Genomic DNA, 15,181 nt, shown 5'->3' with positions numbered 1-15,181 from the left:
TTGAACATGGTCCTACATTATGAAGATCTACAGCATGATATATTAAAATTTGAATAAAAGCATGCGCATGCGCGCGTGCTGTAATCTGATTGGCTAAAACTTTAAATGGCTATATCTCCTTTGTTTTTTGACGAAATGCTTTGAAATTTAAAACATAGTCATGCATTACGATATCCTAAAATATGATTTAGAAAATATTCATGAAATCACGCGCATGCACGTGTGCTGCAATCTGATTGGCTGAAACTTCAAATGGCTATAACTGTCTTGTTTTTCAACCAAACAGGATGGGATTTAGAACTTGGATAAATATAAGGGACTCCTACAAGAAGTAGTAGTCATTATGCACGTGCTTGCACGTGAAATGAGTAAAATAAAAAATACACTCGAATGAGTGCTTTTTTTAATACTTTTGGATTAAATGCTTTGATATTATTGAAATTTTAGATAGTGTAGACAAGATAATATGGTCGTTACGCACATGAACACGCGTGCAATGCCTATTTTTTAAATATATTTTGTATTTTTCTTGGAAGACCTTGATTAAGTCTAAATTCCATAAAGTATTTCTTATTTAATAGAGATAACAGGGAATATGGCACCAAAAGGGAGTTGGGGAGCGTTTGGGGAACATCTGTAACGGTCCCCGTTACAATTAGCACTAGTTTTGTATTGTTTTATGGACTTTCAGATTGAATACTGTTCGTTATCTCCATATCCTTCAAACAGCACTCGGTAGCAACAATAATAACGTAATACTTCGTTTGATGCAGGAAAGTAATATACCAAAGGAACTTACAATTATAGCTGTAATGGTCAGTGCAGTATACAAACAAACACAAAAACACTTAACTGCAATATAAAATGTAAACAAGCAAATTCAAAGAATTCTGGTCCGCCGCTTTCGGTGTCTTTGTGGGTGAGATGTCAAATTTGAACGTCATATTATATGTCATTTAGAAATCATCACCAAATTGATTTTTTAAATAAAAAACATACGGTCAATCGTGATGTGATTGCCGAGGCATATGAAAGCCTTATTTAATTTAATCAATATTTTATTATGTAAAGTAAGATTACATATTGGATTGGACATCAGGCATGGCCTATATAAGTCCTCTCCAAAAAAAGCCCTGTGAAAGCCCTATCTCTTCTCAAACAAAAGTTAAAAGGAACGAAATGCATTTGTGAAACACTGATGAACCCGTACGGCAACTAAGCTTAAACTTCTCTTAAATGCACATTAAATATATTGGTACCCAAATTTTCAAAAACAGTAGGTCGAACTCCAAGGTCAAGGTAAAAGGGTCAAAGTTCTTGGTATCCAATGAAAGGTCTTTTTACAAGAATTACGTATGTAAAGTATGAAAACCGTAGCCCTTACCATTCAAAAGTTATGGCCAAGGCTAATATTTTTTTAAAAAGTAGGTCGAACTCCAAGGTCAATGTTAAAGGGTGTAAGTGCTTGATATCCAATGAAAGGACTTGTCAAATAAATTTAATATTTGATGTATGAAAGTCGTAACCTTAACCCTTCAAAAGTTATAGCTAAGAGGAAAGTTTTTAAAAAATGGGTCAAGGTCATCAGATCAAATTTCTTGTTATCTTATGAAAGGACTTCTCAGAAGGATTACATACGTAAAGAATGAAAGCCCTAACCCTTACCGTTTTAAAGTTATGGCCAAGGCTAGAGTTTTTCCTTCTTTTTGTCACACCGTGCTCTCTTAATTGTTCAGTGAAACTTGAGTTTGTGTGGGCATTTCCAAGCTCTTGGAATTGGCCTTGGTAGGGCTTCAATAGTTTCCTAACTAGCTGCTTTCCACAATCTTCATCGCGGAAATGCATCTAATTAATAAAATTTAATGAAAAATATTAGCGTCTACAAACCACTGCTGCTTTAAAACAGTTTTACCAGGAGGTGGATTTAAGAATTTTCAAGTCTGTGTATGTGGTTGGGGGGAGGGGGTTATTTTCTTTACGTTTAAAAATGTTTAATTCAGATGCATTTTTAAAGTGGAATTATCCTATTTCCTACACTCCATGATAAAAAATTAAGGATTAATTACTTCATTCCTTATTAAAACGTTATAATTTTTAAATTTCTAATTATGTTTCCTTTTCAACTTTAATTTTTGGGATATCTTGAATATAGAGATGAAAAGTTTGTCAGCGCAACTCCTCTTAAACCGCTGCACAGAATTTCATCAAATTTTGCAGATATTTAGGACACAATGTAGATGTGCATAATACTGGAAAATTCCGATTTATGTATTTTTTTCCGGGATTTCCAACACTTTGAGTTTTGGGAGAGCGTGGGGTATCTGAGCTTGCTCACTTTTTCTTTCATTACATTCATACCATAAGTTTGATGTCCAGGAGTAAAGAAGATTGCATCAATTGTAGTCGTTTTTGACCTATCCCTCAGCCCGGGGGGCTTCAAATTCACAAATTGTGTTCCCCTCTAACGTAAGATGCTATATGCCAAAATATGAAATAGGTAAAGTGGTTTTAGATGTTTAAATGTTAATGTTTAAATGTTAATGCACGACGAATGACGACAAATAAAAGGGAACTTGTAGCAATAGATCTGACTATTAATGGCCTACTAATGTTGTAATCAAAACTTAATAAAATGAAGGATGAGAGAAATTGAGAAACTTTATCGAAGAACTTTAAGCAGAGCAAAATATGTGAAGTTTCCGTCGTAGCAATTTCGAGTCGCAGAGTACACAGTTGATCTCATGTCGCTGGTACAATAATACATGTACTGTATATTGTCGCAGAAGGTACATGCACGATTTTCAGAATGCCTCAAGGTCAGGTACATATTTATATTTACATCCATGGACAGGCAATTGGTGACGCTTCAGTATTAATGAAAATTTCTCAAAGGAATCTTTTACATGCAAAAAAAAAAAATATATATATTGTCGTCGCTTACTGTTATAACATTTATCAAAAATTCTATTTCCAAATTAACACAAATACATACAATCGATAATTATAATTTTAAAATAAACAAAATGTGAGTGTAATTGACCCGAGAAGGCCCCGCCCAACGATAGTATCTGTTTAAAAACATGTTTGGAAAATAAACAATTTTCCAATGTAAACATCGATTAAACAAACAACTTATGAAAATCAAATGTAAAATTATTCTTATTTGATGAAAATATATCTTTATCGTGATTTTGAGTAGATAGGTGCCGCCAGTTTTTAAAATCAATATCATTGTTTTTATTTTTAAAATCCAAGTGACGGCATTGTATAAAAGGAATGCAGGCGCTTAAGACTTGACAGTGAAAAAGTCCGAACGAACTTGCTGTTTCAGAAAATTCCAAAGAGGTATACTTTAACAGTATGAAAATACGTTCACTTGATAATCTCAAATTAGAGTTCATCTGTCTGACTTTCCGTCGGTCTATCCCATTTTTGTTTTCTGATTTTCTCTAAAGAACCAGGGATTCATGGTTGATTACTAAAATCAGGTGCTATCCGTTTTTGTCCGTCGTCGTGCATTGTGGGTCAGCATTTGAACATTTTGTTTTCTGATTTTTCCTAAAGAATCACAGATCCATGTTTGATTTTTGTAAGCAGGTTCACCTTGGTGAGTTTCTGATTAATGTAGTTTTTAACGAAACTTTAATTTGATAAGGTTTTTCGGGCGGAGGTGGGGTAATTATTTGATTGGAACCGGATAAAAACCTTTCGATGAAAAAGCTAGTAGTATTCAGCCAAAGTTAGTATCAAAGCAAGTACGTAGCATAAGGGGATTTCCCTTTTTTTTCAAGACGCAAGTTTTTCTACAGGAAACAATTATTGAAAGTCCGGGGTATATTTCTTTTTCTTTCTTTTTTTTTTTTTTGGCTTGTCAATTTTCTTTTGTCAGGTAAAAAGACATCCCCTTAAAAATGGGACTGCGATACGTGGACCACATGCATGTGTTTTAACCGAAATTCAAATAAAGGAAAAATTTTTATGTTTCTTGAATATACATGTAAGTTTGTTCACATTTTCTACGAAGATTTGCTTACTTTGACTGATAGTACTTTCTCATAGCAAAATTGTGAAAAAAATATCTCTGACTGGCTTACAGTTTTGTCATTTTAAAAAATCGGGCTATTGTAATCCGTAAAGGCATCTTTTTTTTTATTTTCACGGAAGAAATCCTTCAATGGAAAAACAGATATGATGGTACACGTGTAGCACAGCTCAGTACACAGATTTTGTTATGACCCCCCCCCCCCTCCCGAGCATGCAAACCTTTGCCATAATTAGCGTAATTAGATTGCTGTATTAAGGTAGATGTTTGAGAGAGAAATTTGGATCTGCCCATGAATATATAAGTACGAAATGCAGATTTAAAAGCGAGGTTTGCCAATGTATGGCATATTCTAATTTGAATCATTTTACAAGCAAATTGTCTTGGAGGGGAACTCTCTAGCATTCTCGAGCATGCGCAGTATGACGTATACCAGTGGCATTCGGTTTAACCTCGCTTATATATTTTCTGTGTAGAACTCAGGGTCCAAACAATAAATAGCTATTCTGTGAGGTCGTTTGTAATATCTATGCAATGATAGGTGTAGGAAACGATAGTAAGCGGACATAGTTTTACAAATTAATCTTTGCAGTTGATAAATTTATATATTGTATTTTTTTTTTAAATATCCGATATATTTCTTTTCACAGGAAGAAATGCAGAAACTTCAATCCGTCATATTTCTAACATGCTTGGCTTTTATCAACTTTCCTCGAGGTAGGTTAACCGTTCAAAATAGGAGAAATTCTAATTACAGTGAATTAATATTTTTGGAAGCATTTTTTCAATTAGATGCACGGTTTTCTTTCTTTGTTTACGAAATTAAGGTTGTGAAGCTCACAAGTGTTTACTTTTTGAAAGACTGAAGTGCCATGGAGAGTACTCCCGAGCTATCTTCTCCACGCATACTCATGGTAGGTTCTCCACCCAAACTCATAGTGATGCCCATATTTGCAGGTTAGTTCTTTATCACATTCTATTTTTTGATTTTCTGTTACCGAGATACGAAAATAACGATGTGAACTTTTTATTTATTTAATTTGAACTAGCAATAATTTTACAATTGAACAAGCAATAACTTTATTGGACATTGAAGCATTTTTGATTTTTATACTGAATGCAGTTGAAGATTTGAAAGAAAATTGGAATATGGTAGGGTATACTACAACATTACGTTTTTTTCTGTTACCTAGTGCTGCAGAAGATTACTTGAAATGCGTAGAAGATATACTTGCTGACTGCAGAGCAAATCCCCATGTTGCAAACGTTGACCATGTTACCAATCAGGCCAAATATACTGCAAAACAAATGAAAATTGTCAAAGAACAGCATCGATGCGGTATGTAGTTCGAGAAAGTAAAATGTATCTTCTGTAAATAGTAATTTGTTCTTGATTTCTATTCTTATCAGGCCAAAAATGTAAGGTTAGATTTAGGTCGAAATCTTGATTTTAAGTGCGTTGTGTTTTCTTAATGTACCTAACCAAAAATTTTTGTGATATCGTTTTGCAAAAGAAAAATAGAGAAAGCCTTTTTTGATTTTCAAAAATCTTGACACAAATTATACTTGTTTCACATATTCACTGAAGTAAATGATAGTCTTCGGGTTTTATAGAACTGGTGACGGTTTTTGAGATTGCATATACTTTCCAAATGCTGATTTATAGATATTATCACTGATTTATAGATATTATCACTGATTTATAGATATTATTACTGATTTATAGATATCACTGTTTTATAGATAATATATCTGATTTATAGATATTATCACTGATTTATAGTAAATTTCACTGATTTATAGATAATATCACTGATTGATAGATATTATCACTGATTTATAGATATCACTGGTTTATAGATAATATCACTGATTTATAGATGTTATCACTGATTTATAGATAATATCACTGATTTATAGATATTTTCACTGATTTATAGATATTATCACTGATTTATAGATATTATCACTGATTTATAGTAAATTTCACTGATTTATAGATAATATCACTGATTTATAGATATTATCACTGATTTCTAGAAAATATCATTGATTTTTTAGGTGCCTGTGAGAAGAAACATAGTCTGATCGTCATTACCCTAGGGCTGCTTTATTACTTCCTTACTCTGAAATCCTGATTTTTAAACAGCATCGCTTGAAGAACAAATGTTTTTAAAAACCTCATTGCGCTTTCTTTCTTCACTAGAGAAAACATGAACATTTCCAAATTTCGTGACTTTTGACATTCAGCTAGAAATTATGTTTTTAATCTGTGTGGGATGGGGGGTGTTCCGTTTTAAACAGGAGTACTTTTGCACGCAAAATGTATTTGTTGTTGATATTTTAACCTTGCTGTATAAATTAATCATCAGAAATAACGGTTGTTCTTACTGTTGTCATAAAATTTACGTCATAAAATTTAAGGATGAAACATATTGAGATAACGAACAATATTCCAGATCAAAAGTCATAAAACAATACAAAATAGGAGCAGAGCAAACGCGGTCATCCAGAACATCAGAGGTGGGATCACGTGCCGTGGAGGAGTTGAGCATACCCTGACGACCGATCACAACCGTCGTGTGCTCCATGTCATGATCGGGAAATAACGGAAAAATCCGTCGTCAATTCAGTGTGTAAATAATGGACTAACAGTAAGTATGAAAAACGTCAGTCAGCGTTTGAGTTATTGATCAATTGTATTTGATGACTAAGTCATTGTATCGACCATAGAAATTACGAAATGATGACTTTATCGAGACTGTTGAAATCCTTGTTTCATCAACTTGTTTGTCAATAATTTACCTCGTTGTAGAAACTGAGCATGCTCTTGCGTATCGAATCAAATGAGATATATAAACTCCGTTTGCAGGTGATGAAAGTATACTGCTGAATATGTAAGGAAAGTTGACGGTAGAAAGTTTAAAGTCATCACGTTTATCTATAAGTTTGGTTGTTAAATTACCATTGATGTCCTTTTCAAGTAAAATATCTAAATATGAAAGAGATGTGTCAGACTCTGGGTTATCTTTTATCTCAAGCTCAGCAGGATAAATCGTATCGACATAAGAATGGAAATTACCATTGTTAATTGATTGACAATACGTCGTCGATATATCTAAATGTCGAGTTGAAGGCCACAGCAAGTGTTTTCCTCTTTTCACGCATAAGATTTTGCACAAATTCAGCTTCATATGAATACAAAAATAAATCGGCTAATCAAGGGGCGCAATAAGAACCCATGGAAATTGCAATAGATAGTTGAAGTCCTCGCCTCCAAAAACAACATAGATTTTGTTAATCAGAAACTCAAGAATCTTTTTGATGTCGACTTCAGAGTACTTTTCTGTTTAATCAGAATGCTTTTTCACAATATAATTTAGGGATGTCAACGAATATTCGAATATTCATTCGATGAGTTGATATTCGAATATAAATTTATGATTCGAATATTCGTTTTAAAGTGTAAAAGCATTAAAAAGAGAGAAAAAACCTGGGAAGTTCAATTAGAAATTGAATCAAGTTTGTACAAAATTAAAAGACACTGACCTCTTAGATTATCTTAAAGGTGTGAAGAGTGTATCTATTAGAGTAATTTATTCATTTTTTCACTTAATTAGTTTAATAAAGGTGTCCAGTACATACAATCAGCTTGGATTGTTGTAAGGACACAGTTTTAAAGTAATCACATGGATCCCTTGTTTATACAAATATCATTAAAAATCATTATCATGAAATTGATTGGCCAAAATTAATTGTTTTTAATATTTCTTTGTTAGATAATTGTTCTGCTTGATATAATTGTAGGAGTTATCAGTGAATACTTTAGTAAGACGATCAATTAATCTGAAACATACTAAAGAAACTTTTGAATTTTCAAGAAAACCTTTCATTTTGGATTTATATTCTTTCTATATTTGATAATTAAACAGAAAAATAATTGAGGTGCATTTATCAAGCTCTATATGAGTTCTTATTCTAAAATAATGGCATAAACCTATACTGCTTGACAGGAGAGTGAAGATATATATTTTATAATGCAAAATGTATTTATTGTATCGAATATTCGAATATATTCGAATACTTCTATCGAATATTCGAATATCAATTACTGACAATTTTGACATCCCTAAATTTTGCAAATGACCAATGACTAGGTAAGTCAATTCTTGAGTTCCATGTTTAGTGAAAAAGCAGCCTTCAATGACAGGGAAAAGCCTAGACTTTTATTTATCGTGGGGGAATGGTTGTATATAAAGTTGAGAAGTCGTAAGCTTTTAAGCTGTTCATTTTAGTAAAATCTTGTGATTTCAAATTGTCCCAAAGTCCCTTGTAGGTTTTATGTATCCACATCTGATTCACACCACTACATCAGCAAAACTCGGTTATATCGAAGTCACTGGAACGAATAAAATTACTTTGCTATAACCGTAATTCGTTATAACCGTATATAATATTCATTAAATTTATATAGGTGGGGATCCAAGATGACTTCTCTATATCCGTAAACTAAATTCGCAATATCCGTGTTCGTAATAAACGAGTTTGTGTATTTAAATGCGGGAGAACTAGGAAAAGAAAGTGTTACTTAAACAAACTGTGTTTTTTAATTTGAACAATAGTTATATAAAAAATGTTTTAAAAAATTAGATAAAAGTATTTTTTGGTTCTGTTTGATTTTTTAAGTAATGTCTCTATTTCTTGACAAATTATAAAACAGCATGAACTGACCCAAACCAGGTAATACTGGGATAATTTGGCAAAAAACGAGTCATTCCTTAGAGTGTAATTGTAAGAGCATTAAACAATTTTGGGTTTAGAATTTCGTTGCTTTATAATGGTTCAAATTTGCCGTACAATGATACAATTTTAGAATCGGAGGTGATTGGAACGAGAAAAAGGTAAAAACTTAAACACAGACCCATCTGCCGTGTTGTTTGTTTACAGATTGAGATACTGTAAGAAATTAAAACTACAAGATTTTTTTTTCATGAATCCCGAGGACAGGAAATGAGAGGATTACATAGATACGGATGATTCAACAAGGCGGGGGGGGGGGGTGTCCCATACCAAACCAGGTTATTTAGAAATTTTAGATATAAACCAAGCTGAAATACAAACAAAATTAAACTATTACCTCTAATCCTTAATTTACAAGCTATATGTATGTTGAATATATTTTTAACGGTGGCTTAACTATGTTTCTAACATTCATTAATGAATTAAAGCCTGTTACCTTTGAATAATATGGGACACTGACAGCCTGACTAAACTTTAAAACATTCCGTATATTTACATTTTACATGTTTGGAAGCACCAAAATATACTCAATATCTAAATTTCTCGCTGCCCTATATACCTTTACTAACGTCGCTGTAGCCTTATTGTGTACACACGTCACGTTAACGCACGTTTCTCTGTGTATATTTCTACGCGTGAGTATACACGAAAATGGTTTTCAAATCAATTTCACAGTTGACTTAGTCATAAAACACAGCAAATGTAAATATATATACGTTGTGTAGTTCTGGTTAGCCAAACTTTGTTCGGAGGTGGTGTTACGATTTATGATTTTGATATTGAAAGAGAGATGGACACAAGTTCAGCTAAAAATTTTCTAATTCATTTTTTCCAGTTTTACAAATATTTAACAAAGGTCATTAGAAAGTTTCCAGAAGTTTGCTTAATTTCATTTTGTTATAAATATGATATTTTCTATGTGTAAACAGAAACAAGGCGCCAGCCTTGTTTACATTATGAAGAAATGTTCTGTATGTAGTTTGTTAATCAACAAATGATCAAATATTTGCTGATCATCACATGATGCCTTAGTTTGGAATTGTAAACGTTGAAATTGGTTTTAAAATTCAGATGAAACTATGTCCATGCCCCTTGTTTTTGTCGACGTGCCGCCAATCCGAGTTTCCTCCATTAGTGTGGAACGTTAAGATAGCAAATAATCTTACACAAAAGATTGACACACAAGCAGGCAGTTCCACAGGCACTTGTTTTGTATATCGGATACCCCTTACTTATATTAACCACAAGGTACCTAACTCAATTTCAGGCACCCCCGCTTCAATTTCGTATTTTGTTCATATATTAATTATTCCACATCTTTGTTATAATTAAAAATACTAGAGCCGAGCTCGTTGCAAAGCAATGAGTAGGTCTTCCGTCCTGTTTGACCGGAAGTAGCTTTCATTTTTAACAAAAATGAGAAGAAACGCCCAAAAATGCTTTGAATCCTCTAAAGCTATGTTAATTAATGCAAAAATAAGTCATTTTTTGCTACTTTCGGTTTGATTAGAAGTGACGACGACGCACGGAAAATTAATTTTTAAGCTCCCAGAGACATATGTTACCCAAAAACTTGTCAAAAACGGCAAAAATACGCGTTTCCCGACTACTTCCGGTTTGGCCGGAAGTGACGATGCTGGACGTATTTTGACGACTCCATTAGATTAAGCTTGACATTTTCAACAACTTTGCTTCTTTGATGTATAACAAATTTTCAATACTTTTTGAGATATCTGGAAAAAAATTTTGGCCCCTCTAGATCCCTTAATTTAGGGGTCAGCCCTTTTTGCGACATATCTTTTGAAAGATCTTTTAATTTTGCACAAATTATGTTCTATATATTTTAACAAAATATTTTTAGTTTAGAAGTTAAAAAGCAAAATATGAGTAATTTTTGGTTATTTTAAGCGTTCTAATTTTTTACCCCTATATAGCGCCATTTTGAAAAGAGAAATCGAAAAACAAAAACCGATGTGCACAAATTCAATCCTTCTTTTATCTAAAATCAGTAGAATTTCTGCTCCAGCTTTAGCCGTCTCTGAGCCTTTGTCTGGAAATGAAAGCCTATAAATTTTCGCTTAAAGGGAAAAAACCCAAAACTGGAAGTGACTTTTTGAAATTTTAGTCAACATTCTGATAGAATTTATAAACGTCTATAACCTCTGAAAATTTCAGCGAAATCCGTTGAGAAATGAGTGAGATATGAGGCCTCAAAGTTGAGGTCTAGGAAGCAGAAGAAAAAAAAAGAATAATAATCTTTACCAACAGAATCAGTAGAAGGTCTTCCGTTGGAAACGGAAGACCTTAATAATAGTGTATGTATTCTTTTTCTTTTTAAAATAAGTCATATCTTTGAAAGTCAAACGAAGGATTCAAATGGCACCATAAATCTTCAAATTAATGGATAATACATTAAAAAGTATAAAAATAAACAAACAAAACAACTTTATCGATATTTGAAATATCTGTATTCTGAAAGACTCTTAGTTGTGTTCCAATTATTTCACTAACACCAAGATGTTACCATGGGACAGTTACTTTTTTAAAGTCTCAAGGCATGGGACAGATATTTTTTTTTCAAATACGAATGCCATGCGACACGTACTTTTTTTAAAATTACAATTTTGTTTTGTACTGGTCCCATCATTGTGATGAATTTTGCCTGGTCTCTCATATTATAAGTTTGATGTCCAGGAGTAAAGAATATTGCATCAAATGTAGTAGTTTTTGCCCTTCCAGGGGACTTCAAATTCACAAATTTTGTTCCCCTTCAACGAAAGATGTTATATGCCAAAATTATGAAATGGGTTGTGAGAGGTTTTAGAAATGAAGTTGAAAATGTTTAAATGTTAATGCATGGCGAATGACAACAAGCAAAACAGGTAACAATAGGTCTGACTATTAATTACCTACTAATGTAATCAAAACCTATTAAAATGAAGGATAAGAGAAATTGAGAAACTTTTTTCGAAGAACTTTCAGCAGAGCAAAATATGAGAAGTTTCCGTCGTAGCAATGTCGAGTCGCAGAGAACACAGTTGATCTCATGTCGCTGGTACAATAATACATGTACTGTATAAAATTTGGTTTCTTGTCGCTGAAAGTACATGCACGATTTTCAGAAAGCCTCAAGGTCTAGTACGTATTTATATTTACATCCATGGACAGGCAATTGGTGACGCTTCAATATAAATGAAAATTTCTGGAAGGAATAAAAAATATTGTCGTCGCTTACTGTTATAACATTTATTAAAAATTCTACTTCCAAATTAACACAAATACATACAATCGATATATTATAATTCTAAAATAAACAAAATGTGAGTGTACTTGATCTGACAATCCCCCGCCCAACGATGGTATCTGTTTAACAAGCATATTTGGAAAATAAACAATTTTCCAATGTAAACATCGATTAAACTAAGAACTTATGAAAATTAAATGTAAAATTATTCTTATTTGATGAAAATATATCTTTATCGATATTTTGGGTAGATAGGTGCCGCCAGTTTTTAAAATCAATATCATTTTTTTTTTTATCCAAGTGACGGCATTGTATAAAAGGAATGCAGCCACTTAAGACTTGACAGTGAAAAAGTCCGAACGAACTTGCTGTTTCAGAAAATTCCAAAGAGGTATGATACTAAACTTTAACAGTATGAAAATACGTTCACTTGATAATCTCAAAGGAGAGTTCATCTGTCTGACTTTCCGTCGGTCTATCCCATTTTTGTTTTCTGATTTTCCCTGAAGAACCACGGATTCATAGTTGAATATTAAACTCAGGTGCTACCCGTTTTTGTGTCCGTCGTCGTGCATTGTGGGTCAGCATTTGAATATTTTGTTTTCTGATATTTCCTAAAGAATCACAAATTCATGTTTGATTTTTTGTAAGCAGGTTTCGGTGAGTTTCTGATTATTAATGTAGTTTTTAACGCAACTTTAATTTGATGAGGTTTTTCGGGAGGGGTTTGGGTAATTATTTGAGTGGAACCGGATAAAAACCTGTCGATGAAAAGCTAGTATAAGTTAGTATCCAAGCAAGTACGTAGCATAAGGAGATTTCCCTTTTTTTCAAGACTCGTGTTTTTCTATAGGAAACTTTTATTTCAATCTATAGGAAACTTTTATTGAAAGTCCGGGTTTTTGTATATAATTTCCCTTTGTTAGGTTTTCAGAAGTTTTGAGCATATTTTTGAGCTTTTTAATATCCTATATATATTTTTTGATTTTCTACTTTGTCAATTTTTTCAGGTCACACAGGGTATATTTTTTTCCGTTGCTAAAGGCCTGTATCAAGCTGTAATTATCGTATTTAGATTGCTGTATATATAAAAAATTATTTACGAGCCTTGATGTTTAGTTTGTATATAAAAGTAGATGTTCGTGAGAAATTCGGGTCTGCCAATGAATATATAAGTACGAAATGCAGATTTAAAAGCTAGGTTTGTTAATGAATGGCCTATTCTAATTTGAATCATTCTACAAGCAAGTTGTATTGGAGAAGAACTCTCCAGCATTCTCGAGCATGCTTAGGCTGACGTATACCAATGGCATCCGGTTTAACATTGCTTATATATTTTCTGTGTAGACCTCAGGGTCCACACAATACAATACAATCTTTGAGTTGGTTTGTAAAATCTATGCTATGATAAGTGTAGGAAAAGATATTAAGCGGAAATAGCTTTACAAATTAATATTTGAAGATGATATATATATATATATATATATATATATATATATATATATATATATATATATATATATATATAGCTCTCCAAGTAGAGCTACAGTGCTTTTATATTATACAAAAAAGTGCCTGATATATTAAAAATCTTTTTACAGTGTTCCAAGTCTTTCACTGTTTCCAGAAACTTCAATAATTGTATTAATACATATTTTTACATTGAGATCATGCTATTTATATTGGTTTGCTTTTAAAGATGTAAACAACTTTTGATAAATGAGTAAGAACTTTTTTGAAATCTAGCTTTTTTTTACAATTGGGTAGGTTTTGAACAATTAAAAACAGAGAGAATTTTTTGCGCGCATTATACAGATTTTAAATGAATTCCGAAAAATATTTTTGGCAGCATCTTATTCAATTTGATGCACGGTTTTCTTTCTTTTTTTACGAAATGTAGGTTGTAAAGCTCACAAGTGTTTACTTTGGGAAAGACTAAAGTGCCATGGAGAGTACGCCCGAGCTAGATTCGCTACACATACTAATGGTAATGCCTTTATTTGCAGGTTAGTTCTTTGTCACGTCCTATAATTGGATTTTTTAGCGAGATGCATTGAAGTGATGTAAACTTCAGAAAATTTTTATTTAATTTTAACTAGCAATAATTTTTGCAATTTTAATGGACATTGAAGCATTTTTGTTTCGTCTAATAAATGCAGTTGAATATTTGAAAGAAAATTGAAATATGAAATTAGTGCATGAAAATATGAAACAAAATATTCAATCTCAGATTAAAACAATACAAAATAAGAGCAGTTTACTACAAAATTCAGAGGTATTTTGCCATTGTCCCCTACCTACACCCGCCGTGTGCCGCATGATCAGGAAATAACTTGAAAAAATGCGTAAATGTTATAAATAATGGACTAACAATTGGTGAAAAACTGCAGCATATTTGACAATGATAAACTGTATTTGCTGACATGGTCATGTTGCAAACGTTGACCACGTTACTAATCAACTTGCTTCTCAATGATTTACCTGTTTTAAAACAGATGAAAATTGTCAAAGATATATATACTCCGTATGCAGGTGATGAAGGTATATTGCTGCATAAGTAAGGGAAGTAAAAAAAGTGTCTCTTTATGAAACACAAAGTGAAACACAAAGTATTCTGGCAGATTTAAGGGTTGACTACAAGATTACGTATTTTCTGTTAAATAGTGCCGCAGAAGATTACTTGGTATGCGTAAACAATATACTAGCTGACTGAAATCTTTGCATTTTAAGTTACCAATTTTGTTTTGTCAATGTACCTAACCTAAAAAAATCTTTCTGATTTCGTTTTGCATTTGTTTTATTAAAAATGTGGAAAATATTTACATAACATTTTAAGTGCGTTTTGTTTTCTTTAATGTACCTAACTTAAAAATCTTGTGATTTCGTTTTGCAACAGAAAAATGAGGAAAATATTTTAACAGTTTGATTTTTTTCGAAACCTTGTTTAAAATTATACTTGTTTCAAATATTAACTTAATTAAATTATCATTTACTTTTCTAGATGTTGATTTATAGATAATTTAAATGAATTTATTTTAGGTGCCTGTGAGAAGAAACATAGTCTGATTGCTATTACCGTAGGACTGCTGTATTAT

The 15,181-nt window shown here is 32.3% G+C and overlaps 1 long non-coding RNA gene across 2 annotated transcripts; it reads left to right on the top strand.

Annotated features, from left to right (window-relative positions):
* Positions 1 to 3,274: 3,274 nt before the first annotated feature.
* LOC134249675 (uncharacterized) lies at positions 3,275 to 14,798 on the top strand. Of its 2 annotated transcripts, XR_009988345.1 has the most exons (4): positions 3,275 to 3,345; positions 4,693 to 4,759; positions 13,987 to 14,092; positions 14,751 to 14,798. It is a non-coding gene; the product is annotated as an uncharacterized LOC134249675 (long non-coding RNA). The 2 variants fall into 2 exon arrangements; XR_009988344.1 differs by lacking the exons at positions 13,987 to 14,092; positions 14,751 to 14,798 and adding an exon at positions 4,870 to 4,993.
* The last annotated feature ends 383 nt before the right edge of the window (positions 14,799 to 15,181 follow it).

Source organism: Saccostrea cucullata, unplaced genomic scaffold (genome assembly GCF_032062105.1).
Source record: "Saccostrea cucullata isolate Sc308-1 unplaced genomic scaffold, CSIRO_AGI_Scuc_v1 ctg3445, whole genome shotgun sequence".
Taxonomy (NCBI): Eukaryota; Metazoa; Mollusca; class Bivalvia; order Ostreida; family Ostreidae; genus Saccostrea; species Saccostrea cuccullata.
The sequence above is the reverse complement of the archived record's forward strand: the minus strand, read 5'-3'. Positions and strand labels throughout refer to the sequence as shown.